Genomic DNA, 15,826 nt, shown 5'->3' on the forward strand with positions numbered 1-15,826 from the left:
CTGTGGTTTGAGAACGGACCATGTAGTCCGAAACTAGTCACCAAGAATAAAAATTTTTGAATGCTACTGTGTTCAAATGGGTCTGAGCACTATGGGACTTAACATCTGGGGTCATCAGTCCCCTAGAACTTAGAACTACTTAAACCTAACTAACCTAAGGACATCACACACATCCATGCCTGAGGCAGGATTCGAACCTGCGACCGTAGTGGCAGCGCGGTTCCAGACTGAAGCAATTAGAACCGCTCGGCCACTCCGGCCGGCAATGCATCTGTGGCAAATTGTAAAAAAATGGAATTTAGTAATCAAGTTGCTGATTCTCGCTCCTACTTTACGATGGAAATTCATAAACGAAATAGTCCTGCTGCGGAATAGTTTTATAAAATTTTTATTACAGTGTCGATTTAGGGATATGCACTCCGATGGACAATCAATACGTCAGGAAATGGGAACTACGCACAGGTGAATCTGAAGATGGGAATGGAATTCTTGAAATCTAGCGTGTAATAAAAATCTTATAAAGCATCCGGATCGTGCGACAACACCTCACAGCAAAGTTTCATGGGCGGAGGTCCGTTCACCGGATCTGAATCCGTTGGATTTCTGGCTGCGGGTAGATTTAACGGCTTTGGTGCATGGCTAAGTCACCGACAATCTGCAGACATTATAGGAGCGTTTGTCCAGTGTATGTGACAGAATCCGAATGGAGCCAGGATTATTTAACACAGTGGGTGATTCATTACGAAGAAGAGCTGAAGGATGTCAGCGTGCGTGGTAAGGGGACGGTCACTAAGTCATTCACTACGTGAGCTCAGAATAAAGGGGGGGAGAGGGGGGTCTGGTAAAATCTCACTAAATCTCATTTAAAATTGGGGGGGGGGGGGGGCGCAATGATAATTTCACGTCAACAATTCAGGGAATATACATTAGTATAACGGATAACATTTTGTTAATCCCGAGCATAGACAGTATTAAAGTGGCTACCAATCTTCATGGACAATCTGATTTGAACTGAATGCCTTACATTTTGCGCGTGCCCAGGATTCTCTGATTTGTAACTAGTGTCGCACAAGTGTTAGATTTCATTTGGGAAGTTCTCTGTCGTGCCGGTCGAAGTCACTGCGTGTCAGTGAGGCAGTGGTGGTATTCTGCAACACATATAAAGCTGGTGTTATTCTGTTCTTCATGAATTTGTATCAAAGCTTTTGCAGTGCGATTGTTAAGCGGCATGTCGTTAAGTTGAAACACACACGTGAGCAAGAAGTTAAACGTTTGCTGAAGGTAGCTAAGTTGAAGTTCATCGACAAGAATTCGTTGTGGTCCGGCCACATCTCACCAAGGGCGGAGGGGGTCCAAATTTTAAAGAAAGCCTCCCAAGTAATTAACGGACGCTCCTTAACCACATGCAGCACTCCTTGCAGTGTCTACTTCTACGCAACAGAGTAGCATACAGATGGAAACGAGATCACAGATTGGCCGATAACTAAGGAGCTATTAGTTTTCGGACGTATTATAGGAAATTTTCTTCTAGGTTTGACCATTAATACCTCCTGTGGCAATATGCGGCACTTTTCTTTTAAACGCCCGCTACCCATTTGACACTTCTTAACCGGTCAAGAGAAGAAAACGACAAAGCACTTCCATTCGGAAGTTGCTCTGCGCAGTATTGCTACGTGCCCACATTGTCTCCAACTATCGTTGATGAAGTTTGGATCGAATTTTTGTAGACTTCGCTTTCTGAAGTGCGAGGCAGGGGATACACGTCATAATGCAATATATTCCGGTTTATCCGAATTCTATTCACGGATGGATATCAGAGGAAACAGGCGTCACTATTGAGACGAGAGAAAAAAGTTGTAACGAAATGGGATGAATATAGCTGTAGTGAGATGGAGGAGAGAAGCTGTGAAGGATACAGCTGCTATAGCGTAGAACAGTAGCAACGCTCTCAAGAGCGGCGGAAGCGCGTCTTATCTTGCGCGTAGGAGTGCAGCCGACCCGCTTCCGTTGTGCGCCTGCTCAATCTACGGAACGTGCCTGCTAGTTCTCCCGACGACACAGTTCACTATCATAAGCTAGCTGTGCATAATTTTTAATTTAAAGTGGTTTTTTCCTTTTTAATTAAACTGGTAGGCTACAAGTAAAAAAAAAAATATCAGTATTGCACGACGTTTCGGGCTAGCAACCAGATGACGCCGACATCTTGCCACGATATTTCGGCTGACAAAGCATCTCGCAGTCACCACCCTCCACAAACTATGGGCGTTCATCGTACGCTGGTGCACTGGGCACATGTTGAGTGTGATAGAGACAGCTTTGAAAAAGAGCTGCAATACCTGTAATCTGTATTTAAAGACGATGGATTTCTTCGCGTCCGATTGTGACAGCTCTAACGAGGTGCAAACGTGACCATTCACAAGATAAAATTAAAATACAGGGCATCCGTCCCATTTCACCTAAATTAGGCAGAATCCTAAAGAAATATTATGTCAGAGTAATCTTCCGGCCACCTACAAAGATCTGTGCTCTTCTCGGCTCGGTAAAGTATGATGTAGTCAATGTGACAAAGCATACGTCGATCAGACCACAGTTCATGAAACGCGTGTGGAGAATGATCGCCACACTCCCCTTTCGCAGCCCAGTAAGTCAACCATAGCCGAGCACCGTATCTTCACTTGAGGATGTCGGAGAACACGAGATCCTTCTAGGATTCAGTTTGTAACGTCCCCTTAGAAAAATTAAGAATGACTGTGCTGGTAAAACTGTTACGTTATTTGATACAGAAACAGCTGAGTAAAACTCAACGTACTCAACCAGTTTTCTCTTTATTTATTCTGATCATCACTAAACTGACCCACAATATTTTAGCGCAACGCAATCTGACTTTCAATAACCTATACCTTTCATGAATCACTTACCTCACATAAATCTTCGTTACTCGAACTACTACAATACAGCGAGCGCCAATACTGCCAGCTAAATAAAATTTTCTAACTACTGAAAGCACTAAACTACTGATAAGCATAGTTAGCAAATGAAAGGTTTTGATAGAGAACAAACAATGTATTTACCTTAATAATGTTCAAAAGTCATCATATATACATCTATCAATTCATGAGATCCATCTTTACAAATTTACTGTCTCTGATGGACACACGTCCACATCATCCGCTCTCAAAACTCCGCCATCTCTCTCCCCACATCCACCACTGCTGGCAGCTCACCTCCAACTGCACAACGCTACGTGCTGTTCCCATCCAACTGCCCAACACTACAATAGCGAATATTCCAACAATGCCAACCAGCCACAGACTGCACACAGCACAGTCAGAGATTTTCATAAAGAGCGCTACGTGGCGTTACCAACATAAAGACCTAAACATCCTACTTACAAGTTACTTAAGTATCCGCGGAAGTATGTTTGGAGGAATATATTAATCGTGATGGCGGCTTCAACTTGGTAATGCTTGAGATCCGGTGATTTCTCCAATAGCTTCAGAAAGACAGAATTTTCCGCCTAATGACACGTTCGGCGACACTTAAGTATATTATTTTGACCACTGAATTGTAATTTCGCGGGACTGCATTTGACAGAGGCAAAGAAAGCAGTCCCGCGTTCTGGCCCAGATGGGCCAGTCGGGACCGACGAATGGTCGCGTAATCCTCTGCCAATGGCGTCATTTGGGTGCGGTATGGAGGGGCATGGGGTGAGCACACCGCTTTATCGGTTTAGTCGGCTTTCTTGACTATAGAGCCGCTACTTCTGTATCAAGCAGCTCCTCAATTGGCATCACGAGACCGAGTGCACTCCGTTCCTGACAAAGATCCCCACCAGTACCCCGAACCGAAACCGAATCCTCTGCACAACAGTCAGAAGCGCAGATCACTGAGATACGGAAGTGGACAGTTTGACTGAAGGCTTGCATGTTCTATGCACATGATCTTGCGCGCCTCAGCTGCAGCGCTAAACTCGACAGAGGGCGGTGATGCAGCTAAGACCGATGCGCCACCACGATAATTTTCAGTATAAAATCAGCAGCGTGCACCAGCAATCTCCAACAGTTGACCACTTCCTCCCAACCTCACGAGAGTCACTTCGCATCCGACCTAGAGGAAACATTCGCCTGTGATCCCAGCTTTGATTACTCTATTGATTCTTATGTGTATGATCGTACAATCATAGTTATCAAATCACTTGCGCGAAATTTCCAATACTGACACAGCACTCCACGAACAGGACTAAAAACGACAATAACAGCTGAAGACATAACACACACACTTGCTAAAAAGCGGAACATCCATCCTTTACAATACCATTCTCCATACAGGTTACTACCCAGAGCAGTGGAAAGCATCCAGAGTAGTCCTCTCTCTGAAACCTGATAAACCAGCCTCACATACCTCATCCCACCGACCTTTTAGCATCACGTCAGTTTTCAGCAAAATAGTTGAAACCATCCTTACCGAAAAGAATCCATCGGCACCCCGCAACCCACCTACCCATCCTCAACGCCCGATGTGGCTTTCGTGTCAACTGTTTCATCGACGACCAACTTATTTACCTTACCTACCTTATGTCCCAACAATTAAATAAACGGAAATCCGCCATGTTTTTCTTCTTTGACATCCAAAAAGGCTTTGATTGGAAGTGGCATTCTGAATTCCCCTCCAAGCTATAAAACTATGTACTCCAAGCTAAGTATGTTGGCCGTATAGCATCCTTCCTACACTACAGTCGGACATGTCACAATCAACACCACATGCTCACGCGTATTTCACACTACTGCAGGTATACCTGAAGTTTCTGTCCTGTCTCTCTTTTTCACGTCTTGTACACTGCAGAATTTCCTAACCACCTAGTTGTGCTCTTTTTTCTGCATATTTGTGTACAACAATAGTCTGGATGTCAGATCCTCCATGTGCACCATCTAATTTTGGAGTGTTCGCCTATAAATGTTTCGATATAGCTATTGCTTTATCTTTCTTATGTATTGTGTAATTACTGAAACTTGTTGCGAATTCTGTTTTTATTTGCACATTTTTGTACTTTGTTTTGAGACTAACAGTATAAGCCTTGATAGAGAAATTTCCAGATGTCAACTACATGTCGGCATTGCATTACATGCAACGGTGACATACGAAAATTTGTCCCGGACCGGTACTCTAAGCGGATGCTCCGCTTCTCTAGAACTGTTTCCTTTACCGCCTCGGTTATCCGAGCCCAAATTCCCACATGCCGCACGCTACAGAACTACAGATGGCCAACGGCCTTGCCTCAGTGCTAACACCGGTTCCCGTCATATCACCGAAGTTAAGCGCTGTCGGGCTGGGCTAGCACTTGGATGGGTGACCATCCGGTCTGCCGAGCGCTGTTGGTAAGCAGGATGTACTCAGCCCTTGTGAGGCAAACTGAGGAGCTACTTGACTGAGAAATAGCGGCTTCGGTCTCTAGGGTCGGGAGAGCGGTGTGCTGAGCACATGACCCTCCATATCCGCATCCAGTGACGCCTATGGCGTGAGGATGACACGGCGGCCGGTCGTTACCGTTGGACCTTCATGGCCCGTTCGGGAGGTTTTTTTTTTTTTTTTTTTTTTTTTTAGCACACTACATTCACACCACACTACAAATGTAGTGTTCCCCGTCCATTATGCCCTGTTTGCTCGCAGCTATTCAGGCGAGTCCCCCAAGGGTTCGGACAAGTGAGTGCATGCGCACAGAAGATATCATTGCGCCGTCGAGGCGCATACATGTACTTATTCATATATGTGGTGTCTATTCTTTCAGAAATGTCTGAAAGATACCACACACATGAATATGTAGTTCAAAACTTCTTTACTCTTAAGCGAATTTTTTAGCGTTCATTACTTCGTGTGATCGGACACAATGTCCGTGTAGGTTTTGTTGACTGATTCGCGTGCGGAGCTGGAAATCGTGGAACTCTACATGCTTGTAAACGATCTTTCACTTTGTGAAAGAGTCCCACAAAATTACTGCTGATAACCGCTTGTCACAGCGCACAGGGGCTAGCGCGTTCTCTGAAAAGTTACCACCAGACGCTCTAAGTAAGGAAAACGGGTCTCAGGAGTGATGATTTGAGGTTTGTCTTGAATAAAGCACATGAGTCATATGGATCTTTGACATTAGCAGGTTAAAATAAACTGCGATTATTTACACGGAATGAAATGAGGTGTTTGCTATTATTCGTGAGAGACAAATGGTAGAGGAACCTGCTGGCAGTTAATATGTCCGCGTTTGTTTACCTAAAGTAACCAGTTGCAGGATTTTACATACCCAAGGAAATGCGCCACTTTGTCGCTCACAAATAGTGTTTGAACGCTATAGGGAAATGAGAAGTCGCTCCTATTGGGTTCATCTGAAATACTATCTAACAACTCTGGGTTTTACACGATTTCTGAGAGGACAGGCTCCAGAAATACACACACTCATGAGACAAAACATTATGACCACCTGCTTAATAGCTTATCCGTCCGTCTTTGGAACGAAATACATCACTGATTATGCTTATGAGGGATCCGACAGTTTTTTGGTAGGTTTGTGGAGGTATGTGGCATTAGATATCTACGCACAGGTCATGTAATTCGCGCAAATAACGGGCCGCTGATTTGGGTACACGGTGATGGCGCCAGATTGCGACCCGGTTGAGTTCCATAGGATTTCTTTCTTTCACTTACGCCTTTATCCCGCGGTTTCGCAGGGTCGGCATGTTTAGGATCGGATTTGGCAATGTTACTGATAAGGGATGCCCTTCCTACTGCCACCCCGTACCCCCCTGGATGGAATTAGTGTACCCCAGCTGTCTGCATCTAGTGTAATCCATGGAATAGTGCGAACGTGTTGAGATGTCTGCGACTTGTGTAACTGAGACGGGAAGTGGAGACCAGCGCAGCATTCACCTAGTGGGATGTGGAAAACCACCTAAAAACCACATGCGTGCTGGCCAGCTCACCGGCCCTCGTCGTTAATCCGCCGGGAGGATTCGATCAGGGGCCGGCACGCCTACCCGATCCAGGAAGCAGCGCATTAGTACTGTCGGCTAACAAGGCGGGTCGAGTTCCATAGGATTTACATCAGGCGAATTTGGTCGCCGAGACATCGACGTGAGTTCAATATAATGCTGCTCAAACCACTAGCACGGTTCTGGATCCGTGCCACGGTCAATGATACTGCTTAAAGGCGACACCGCCGTCGGGGAAGACATCAAACATGAAGGGATGCAGGTGGTTCGCAGCTGTTAGCCTGTCTTCGATTATTACAACAGGTCCCATGCAAGCGAAGGAGAATGACTCCCATAACATAATACTGCTCCCAACAGCCTACATCCGTGGCATGCTTCACGTTTCGAACCGCCATTCACTTCGATGACGGCGTTTGTGGAGACGACCGTCGACCTCGCGTAGCAAAAATGTGATTCACTCGAAGAGTCGACAAGTTTCCTCTGGTCGAATTCACACGGTCCCGTGCCCACTTCAATCGTAATTGACGAGGTCTTGGGTCAACATGTGAACACGTAGGGGCTGTCTGCTGTGGAGCTCCATGTTCAACAACGTACGATGAACGGTGTTCCCCGAAACACATTGGCGTGCACCAGCATCGTACTCTTTCGGCAGAGATGCATCCCATACTGACCAGTCTGCCCCTCCTGTTCCTCCGTGCGAGTTCACTGACATACATTAGAAAATCATATTCTCTCTTTGTGAAAAATAAGGAAGAGTTCAAAAAAATGTGTGTGAAATCTTATGGGACTTACCTGCTAAGGTCATCAGTCCCTAAGCTTACACACTACTTAACCTAAATTATTCTAAATTATCCTAAGGACAAACACACTCACCATGGCCCGAGGGAGGACTCGAACCTCCACCGGGACCAGCCGCACAGTCCATGACTGCAGCGCCCCAGACCGCTCGGCTAATCCCGCGCGCCAAGGAAGAGTTAATTAGCTTTTTAATACGTTCAGGCAGTAGCTGAAAATTGTGTTTCTCGCTGTGGAGCGGCCCGCTATTCATGCTTTCCTTCATCTGTCGATGCTGCTTTCCCTGTTTCTCCCAATGAGGTGATTATCGTATTCAAACGTCTTAGTCTACTGTTTTAATATACTGACCTTTTATTTTGAAAGTTGCATAAATTCCTTCTTTTAAAACAACGAGAGCTCACATAAAATAATTTTACACTAAATCAATCACAAATTATGTGATGTCTCATTTGCTGAGTAAGCTCTCCCGTCGAAGGGTCGCACGAATTTGTATTCACAGCTGTTCGTTGCGCCTGGCAGATAGGTAATACATCACACGGTAGTGAATTGCTGGCAGCGTATGTGGTACAGTCGAACGTGAGCCACCGGTGGCATATGTCAGCGTGAACGTTTTAAGCTCACTAGTTCAAAAGAACATTTGCTGGCGTTAATAACATAGAAGTTGAGCGCCCCCAACACCAACAACAACGGTAACTACCTCCCTTTGTCGTGCTGACGAAGCTGGAACAGCTGATTCACAGATACACAGACACCATTCGTAGTAAAACCTATGTTTGATCAGGCTGGGACAATTGATTCAGGCCTAGCATATAAACATAAAGAGGGAAACTGTTTCCGGTCTTAGATTTCTGTCTTCCGCAATTTGCGTCGGAAGTAAACGTAGTGGTTTGGTCGATTCGTACTCGATATTGCAAACACAGCGTAAAAACACGCAGAGCACCATCTTGGGTGTGTGGGAGGTGAGACAGATGCCAGTAATTTTTTAAAAGTTTAGGGGAAGGAAATTGTGTGTGTTGCACGTCGCGCCTGATTTCGATATGTGCACAGTTTCATTAACAAAAGTTGGACAGATGGCTCATCTACAAATAAATTTGAACAAATCAGTCATATCATTGACTAACATCGATTTTCGTGTAATAAACTTAAAATTACTGTTTTAGGAGAAGACTGAAGTGCTGTAGCGATTGTGGCAATTTCTCTAAATTACATCTAAAAGCAGTTCAGACAATATATAATGTACCATAAAGAAAATATTCTGCAAAACGAACTAAAAAGGATTTATGTTGTTTAAAAAAATTGTTCCCGTGGATACAAATCTTCATTTTTATAGTTTTCCGTTTATCATCATCATCATCATCATCATCATCATCATCATGATGGGATTTTTTCAACCTCCGATCGGATGCGAAATGGAAACCACAGTGAAAATTAAGAATGTCCCATGAGGTTTCGGGACTGCAACCGGAGAACGCCGACTGCTTGCCACGATATTTCGGCTGACAACATTCAACCATTATCAGGTGACTGTTTTGCGTTGGAGATTACTAGTTTACATAGCTACTTTTATACAAAAAATAGGTGCGAAGACGCATGCGCAAAGGCAGCCGCTACGTTGGCAACCTCTGTCGAGTTATACATTCTCTTAGGATATTGCTCCATCTATGCCGCGCAAGCGCACGCATAATGTAATACATCATGAACGCTCTCTGTCGGAATGCGCACTCGCAGAGTAAAAATGCGGATGACAAAATTAATAGAATTGAATGTTGCTAGATGTGTCATTGGTTATTAAATGTTTTCTTTCTGAAGAAATTAAAGAAATCACTGGGTCCCACGTCTTATCAAGTTGAAAGCCACAATTACGATTAATATGATCATGCACTGAACGTATGTCCATTCATTCGTTAATAATTGAATCTCAGAAGGATCTCGTCGAGGCCAAAATTTCCGTGTCTCAGTAATCCATGGAATGTTCTGTCCAGATGCAATGCTCGGCTGTGGCTGACATAAGGGCTGTGAAAGGCGAGAGTGGCGAGCATGTTCAATGCATCTTTCACGCACTCTGCGCGTAGTCTGACCAATGTGGGCATTGCCACACTGACGAGGTATTCCGTAGATTTCAGTCTTCCGCAATCCCAGATCATCCTTTGCAGAAGCGAGAATAGCACAAATACACTCCTGGAAATGGAAAAAAGAACACATTGACACCGGTGTGTCAGACCCACCATACTTGCTCCGGACACTGCGAGAGGGCTGTACAAGCAATGATCACACGCACGGCACAGCGGACACACCAGAAACCGCGGTGTTGGCCGTCGAATGGCGCTAGCTGCGCAGCATTTGTGCACCGCCGTCAGTGTCAGCCAGTTTGCCGTGGCATACGGAGCTCCATCGCAGTCTTTAACACTGGTAGCATGCCGCGACAGCGTGGACGTGAACCGTATGTGCAGTTGACGGACTTTGAGCGAGGGCGTATAGTGGGCATGCGGGAGGCCGGGTGGACGTACCGCCGAATTGCTCAACACGTGGGGCGTGAGGTCTCCACAGTACATCGATGTTGTCGCCAGTGGTCGGCGGAAGGTGCACGTGCCCGTCGACCTGGGACTGGACCGCAGCGACGCACGGATGCACGCCAAGACCGTAGGATCCTACGCAGTGCCGTAGGGGACCGCACCGCCACTTCCCAGCAAATTAGGGACACTGTTGCTCCTGGGGTATCGGCGAGGACCATTCGCAACCGTCTCCATGAAGCTGGGCTACGGTTCCGCACACCGTTAGGCCGTCTTCCGCTCACGCCCCAACATCGTGCAGCCCGCCTCCAATGGTGTCGCGACAGGCGTGAATGGAGGGACGAATGGAGACGTGTCGTCTTCAGCGATGAGAGTCGCTTCTGCCTTGGTGCCAATGATGGTCGTATGCGTGTTTGGCGCCGTGCAGGTGAGCGCCACAATCACGACTGCATACGACCGAGGCACACAGGGCCAACTCCCGGCATCATGGTGTGGGGAGCGATCTCCTACACTGGCCGTACACCACTGGTGATCGTCGAGGGGACACTGAATAGTGCACGGTACATCCAAACCGTTATCGAACCCATCGTTCTACCATTCCTAGACCGGCAAGTGAACTTGCTGTTCCAACAGGACAATGCACGTCCGCATGTATCCCGTGCCACCCAACGTGCTCTAGAAGGTGTACGTCAACTATCCTGGCCAGCAAGATCTCCGGATCTGTCCCCCATTGAGCATGTTTGGGACTGGATGAAGCGTCGTCTCACGCGGTCTGCACGTCCAGCACGAACGCTGGTCCAACTGAGGCGCCAGGTGGAAATGGCATGGCAAGCCGTTCTACAGGACTACATCCAGCATCTCTACGATCGTCTCCATGGGAGAATAGCAGCCTGCATTGCTGCGAAAGGTGGATATACACTGTACTAGTGCCGACATTGTGCATGCTCTGTTGCCTGTGTCTGTGTGCCTGTGGTTCTGTCAGTGTGATCATGTGATGTATCTGACCCCAGGAATGTGTCAATAAAGTTTCCCCTTCCTGGGACAATGAATTCACGGTGTTCTTATTTCAATTTCCAGGAGTGTATTTATAGGTGGGCGGAAGATTTGTTCTACATCTACATCTACATTTATACTCCGCAAGCCACCCAACCGTGTATGGCGGAGGGCACTTTACGTGCCACTGTCATTACCTCCCTTTCCTCTTCCAGTCGCGTATGGTTCGCGGGAAGAACGACTGCCGGAAAGCCTCCATCCGCGCTCGAATCTCTCTAATTTTACACTCGTGATCTCCTCGGGAGGCATAAGTAGGGGGAAGCAATATATTCGATACCTCATCCAGAAACGCACCCTCTCGACACCTGGCCAGCAAGCTACACCGCGTTGCAGAGCGCCTGTCTTGCAAAATCTGCCACTTGAGTTTGCTAAACATCTCCGTAACGCTATCACACTTACCAAATAACCCTGTGACGAAACGCGCCGCTCTTCTTTGGATCTTCTCTATCTCCTCTGTCAACCCGACATGGTATGGATCCCACACTGATGAGCAATACTCAAGTATAGATCGAACGAGTGTTTTGTAAGCCACCTCCTTTGTTGATGGACTACATTTTCCAGGGGACTCTCCCAATGAATCTCAACCTGGCACCCGCCTTACCAACAATTAATTTTATATGATCATTCCACTTCAAATCGTTCCGTACGCATACTCCCAGATATTTTACAGAAGTAAAGTAAGAATAATCATACAATAAAGGATTCTTCTTTCTATGTATTCGCAATACATTACTTTTGACTATGTTAAGGCTCAGTTGCCACTCCCTGCACCAAGTGCTTATCCGCTGCAGATCTTCCTGCATTGAGCTGCAATTTTCTAATGCTGCAACTTCTCTGTATACTACAGCATCATCCGCGAAAAGCCGCATGGAACTTCCGACACTATCTACTACGTCATTTACATATATTGTGAAAAGCAATGGTCCCATAACACTCCCCTGTGGCACGCCAGAGGTTACTTTCACGTCTGTAGACGTCTCTCCATTTGTCATGGTGGTTTCGTAAGATCGTGACTAATTTAGACGAAATATTGCCGAGGTATGGAGGGAGCGCCCTAGACTTAAACCGTTCCTTCTCCTCTTGCTCTTGTTGGTGGTCACGTTTCTTCTTCCTGAAAACTATGTTGATATGATGTGGAGAATATCCATTATCTTTGAGCACTGATTTTAGGTGTTCCACTTCATTGCAAGGCATGTTCGGTGTACCAACTTTCGAAGGACGCCTATAGTTTGTGATGGGTGGTGGAAGCCAGACGCCTGTAGATACAGGTCTGTATGTGTGGGCTTACTGTAGACGGAATGCCCCAATGATCCATGCGCTTTCCGCCTGACCAAGACGTCCAGAAACGGCAGACAGTCTTGCAAAGGGGCTGAAACACCTACGATCAGTGTTCAAAGATAATGGATGTTCTCCACAGGTTCGAATCCTGCCTCGGGCATGGATGTGTGTGATGTCCTTAGGTTAGTTAGGTTTAAGTAGTTCTAAGTTCTAGGGGACTGATGACCACAGATGTTAAGTCCCATAGTGCTCAGAGCCATTTGAACTTTTTTTTTTTTTTTTTTTGTTCTCCACATCAGATAAACACAGATTTAAGGAAGAGGAAAAGTGACTACCCACAAGAGCAAGAAGAGAAGGAGCGGTTTAAGTCCAGGGCGTTCCTCCCATACGTCGGCAATAATTCGTGTAAATTAGGCAGGATGTTAAGAAAACATCATGAGAAACGAATTATCCGCCCATCTATAAAGACTTGTTCCCTTTTCGGTTCTGCACAGGACCATCTGGGATTGCGGAAGACTGAAATCTACGGAATACCTCGTCTGTGTGGCAAAGCCTACACTGGTCAGACAACGCGAGAAGTGCGTTGAACACTATCGCCACCCCCGTTTTTCACAGCCCAGTAAGTCAGCCATAGCCGAGCATTGTATCTCGACAGAACACTCCATGGATTACTGTGCCACGGAAATTTTGGCCTCGACGAGTTCCTTCTGCGATTCAGTTATTAAGGAATCGGTGGAAATATACACTACTGGCCATTAAAATTGCTACACCACGAAGATGACATGCTACAGACGCGAAATTTAACCGACAAGAAGAAGATGCTGTGATGTGCAAATGATTAGCTTTTAAGAGCATTCACACAAGGTTGGCACCGGTGGCGACAACTACAACGTGCTGACATGAGGAAAGTTTCCAACCGATTTCTCATACACAAACAGCAGTTGACCAGCGTTGCCTGGTGAAACGTTGTTGTGATGCCTCGTGTAAGAAGGAGAAATGCGTACCATCACGTTTCCGACTTTGATAAAGGTCGGATTGTAGCCTATCGCGATTGCGGTTTATCGTATCGCGACATTGCTGCTCGCGTTGGTCGAGATCGAATGACTGCTAGCAGAATATGGAATCGGTGGGTTCAGAAGGGTAATACGGAACGCCGTGCTGGATCCCAACGGCCTCGTATCACTAGCAGTCGAGATGACAGGCATCTTATCCGCATGGCTGTAACGGATCGTGCAGCCACGACTCGTTCCCTGAGTCAACAGATGGGGACGTTTGCAAGACAACAACCATCTGCACGAACAGTTCGACGACGTTGGCAGCAGTATGGACTATCAACTCGGAGACCATAGCTGCGGTTACCCTTTACGCTGCATCACAGACAGGAGCATCTGCGATGGTGTACTCAACGACGAACCTGGGTGCACGAATGGCAAAACGTCATTTTTTCGGATGAATCCAGGTTCTGTTTACAGTATCATGATGGTCGCACCCGTGTTTGGCGACATCGCGGTGAACGCACATTGGAAGCGTGTATTCGTTATCGCCATAGTGGCGTATCACCCGGGATGATGGTATGGGGTGCCATTTGTTACACGTGTCGGTCACCCCTTGTTCGGATTGACGGCAGTTTGAAAGTGGACGTTACATTTCAGATGTGTTACGACCCGTGGATCTACCCTTCATTCGATCCCTGTGATTTCAGCAGAATAATGCACGACCGCATGTTGCAGGTCCTGTACGGGCCTTTCTGGATACAGAAAATGTTCGATTGCTGCCCTGTCCACCACATTCTCCAGATCTCTCACCAATTGAAAACGTCTGGTCAATGGTGGCCGAGCAACTCTCTCGTCACAATACGCCAGTCACTACTCTTGATGAACTGTGGTATCGTGTTGAAGCTGCATGGGCAGCTGTACCTGTACACGCCATCCAAGCACTGTTTGACTCAATGCCTAGGCGTATCAAGGCCGTTATTACGGCCAGAGGTGGTTGTTCTGGGTACTGATTTCTCAGGATCTATGCACCCAAATTGCGTGAAAATGTAATCACATGTCAGTTCCAGTATAATATATTTGTCCAATGAATACCCGTTTATCATCTGCATTTCTTCTTGGTGTAGCAATTTTAATGTTGAATAGTGTATTTAGTGCAAGGTCTTATTAATCGTAATGGCGACTTTCAACTTGATAAGGCGTGGGACCAGGTGATTTTTTTTTAAATTTCTTCAGAAAGAAAATATTTTATGACCAATGGCACATCTAGCGACATTCAGTTCTATTAATTGCTTCATCCGCATAACAACTCCGCGAGCGCGCATTCCGACAGAGCGCGTGCATGTAGTGTCACATTGTGCATGTGCCTGCGCGCCACAGATGGAACAATATTCTAAGAGGGCGCATACTTCGACAGAGGTCGCTAATGTAGCGCATGTGTCTTCGCGCCATTTTTGGTATAAATGTAACGATGTCCAAAACACTCATGTGAAGATGGCTGAATTTTCGTCAGCCGAAATATCGTGGCAAGAAGTCCACGTTATCCGGCTGCAATCCCGAAACTTCATGGGATACTATTTACGCTGGGAAAATTTCAAGAATCACAAAATCAAAAATGTTTTATTTGCAACATTAACTATACCTTCGAGCTACTTCTCCACATAGTCGTCGCGTGGTACCACCTTTACAATATCCTCGTCATAGAAAGCAGCCACCTGTGATTTCAGCCAATTCCCTACGTCGGTATGGACCTCATTGTATGTGCGAAAATGTTGTGCTCGTAGTCAGCGGCTCATGGGAGCGAGGAGATGAAAATCGGAGGAGCCCAAGTTCGGGCTGTATGGTGGATGATCGAACACTTCTCATCGGAAACGCTGCAATGGCGTTTTCAATACACATACAGTATGCGGCAGAGAATTGTCATAAAGAAGGAAACTCATGACAGTTACGTTGTATGGACTGCATGAAATCAGGCGAAAACCCTCAACAGGACTTCAAACTTGGCGGGGGGTATTATTTTCTAGACAGTTTTACGTGCTTATTGTGCGCTCAGAACTGAAAAGAGCGACGTGACGCGATAGACGGCCATACTAGAGACACAGTCCAACACATCTACGCAAACGTCATTGTACTTTCACTGTGGTTCTAATTCACGACCGATCAGAGATTAAAAAATAGCCGTCTTATTATTATTATTAATTCCGTGTTTAAAATACATACA

General features: G+C 46.2%; 1 protein-coding gene and 1 pseudogene across 2 annotated transcripts in view; both read left to right on the forward strand.

Annotated features, from left to right (window-relative positions):
* Nucleotides 1–15,826, forward strand: part of LOC126469957 (laminin subunit beta-1) — a 358,919-nt gene that overhangs the window by 98,946 nt on the left and 244,147 nt on the right. The window lies entirely within an intron of this gene.
* On the forward strand, nt 5,261–5,378 carry LOC126472351 (5S ribosomal RNA; annotated as a pseudogene).

Source organism: Schistocerca serialis, chromosome 3, assembly GCF_023864345.2.
Source record: "Schistocerca serialis cubense isolate TAMUIC-IGC-003099 chromosome 3, iqSchSeri2.2, whole genome shotgun sequence".
Lineage (NCBI taxonomy): Eukaryota > Metazoa > Arthropoda > Insecta > Orthoptera > Acrididae > Schistocerca > Schistocerca serialis.